This window comes from Condylura cristata, unplaced genomic scaffold (genome assembly GCF_000260355.1).
Source record: "Condylura cristata isolate star-nosed mole 26May11 unplaced genomic scaffold, ConCri1.0 scaffold00002, whole genome shotgun sequence".
Lineage (NCBI taxonomy): Eukaryota > Metazoa > Chordata > Mammalia > Eulipotyphla > Talpidae > Condylura > Condylura cristata.
In genome coordinates this window covers 3,409,849-3,411,609 of record NW_004567103.1, presented here as the reverse complement: position 1 = coordinate 3,411,609, position 1,761 = coordinate 3,409,849, and the positions used below count along the sequence as shown (strand labels likewise).

Sequence of the window (1,761 nt, the reverse complement as noted above, 5' to 3'; positions counted from 1 at the left end):
TTAAGAGATGTATTTATTGATGCACACAGAACAGGGGTACAGCCGAGTGCAGGGAGTGAGAGGCTTCACCAGACACAGAGTGGGGAGCACAACAGGCAGATGGATGAAGTGCACTGCTGAGGGGAGCAGCGGGGAGACAAAGCAGATCTGCCGCACCGTGCGGGTCACTCTCTGGCCGGGGATGGAACTCGCTGCTGTGGCCGCTGCCGAGAGCTTCGTGGTGCAGCGCTTCAACCCCTGCGCCGCCAGGGAGGGCCCTGTGGTAAGCTTCTTTCACTAAACTTTGAATCTGCTTCATGACAGTGATGGTTTCAGCCGACAGTCCCCAAGCCACCGCTCCAGGTCTGGGCCCTTCCTGTCCGGCTGTGTACTGCCCCACGGCCACGAGGCCCGCGCTTCCTGCCCTTTTTAAGACACAGCAGGTGTGTCTGACATACAGTAAAACCCACCAGCTCAATGTGTTTCACGACATGTACAGTCGCACGACCCCAGCCCCAGGCCCTCACGCCCACCCCAAGGACCGCGGCCCCATGTTCTCCATGGTCTTGCCTTTTCCAAAATGTCCTAGAAATGGAATCACGTGACAGGAACCTCTGAATTTCCCATTTCGTACCAAGCCACACTTTTTCTTGTTTTGCTTTACGTTTACAGACGTATTTTCCAAAGGCCAGAAAACACTTGGACAATTTAAACACGAGCCAAACAGAGTTGCTATCGCCGTCGTCGATGGCGCCAAAGCCTCTCTCACCTCCACACAGCCGTCAGTGCTCCTGCGTCTTCGCTCGGTGAAGAAAAGGGCCTGAGGTCTGACTCCTGCTCGCACCCTTCCACGTCTGCTCCGTAGTCCAGTTTCTTGAGGACACGTGAACGCTTCTCTGTACCAGACGCAGCGCGCTCTTTGTGAATCTTCTGTCTCTGGCAAGCCGGGCGGCCACGGTCAGCGCCTCAACACTGGCTCTGCACAGCTCTGCCTCACACTCACCACCCCAGGCCCCACCTGCTCATCCGCCTTATTCCCTGATGCTTCCTGGACTAGGAGCCCACACCCACACCCCCCCACGGCGCGCTCTCCTGCTCTGCCCCTTGGCCCAGCACCCCCCAACTCCCTGCGCGTGTCCTGCCCCTCTCCTTGACTTTCTGCCCAGCCCCGCCCATCCTGGACCAAGGCTCAGGGGCAGCAGCGAGCACCTCCGGCCTGACGCCCTCAACGGCCTCCGGAGAAAGACCTGGTGCTGGCCAGACCCACCCTCCCTCTCCCCACACATGCCTGGGGGTGTCATGCCCAGGAGCCCAGAAAGTACTCAGCAGCTTCACAAACGCTGCTGAGCCCAACAGTGTGAAAAGGCCCATTGGGGAGTGACCACGAGCAAGGAACAGCTCCCGGGCTCCGCAGGCCCTGGCCGGGTGCGGGTCCGTGCAGACAGCAGAGCCCCCATGGCCTGGTGCAGGCCCAGAAAACACACACGTTCACAGAGAAGCATGGGGCGCCTAAACAGACCCAAAGGCGCTACCCAGGAGGTGGGGCAGTGGGGTGGGGGCGCCGGGCCGGGGCGAGGCCACACCACTCTGAGCGTGTGTCTTTGTCCATTTCTGACTTTGGGGATGGCTACTACATTACATATTTTAAAATCATTTTTTCTTTTTTTTTTTTTAAAGATTTATTTAATTGTGCTTACAGAACTGGGGTACAGGCCAGAGGCTCAGGGGCGGCGAGAGGCTTCACCAGAGACAGAGTGAGGAGCAGAACAGGCAGATCGACGA

General features: G+C 58.3%; 1 long non-coding RNA gene across 2 annotated transcripts in view; it reads right to left on the bottom strand.

The window, feature by feature from the left end:
* The window catches only part of LOC105853594, an 11,933-nt gene that overhangs the window by 4,217 nt on the left and 5,955 nt on the right, over nt 1–1,761 (bottom strand). For both annotated transcript variants that reach the window (XR_001145418.1, XR_001145419.1), the window contains exon 4: nt 749–915. This is a non-coding gene — a long non-coding RNA (uncharacterized LOC105853594). The remainder of the gene's footprint in view (nt 1–748; nt 916–1,761) is intronic.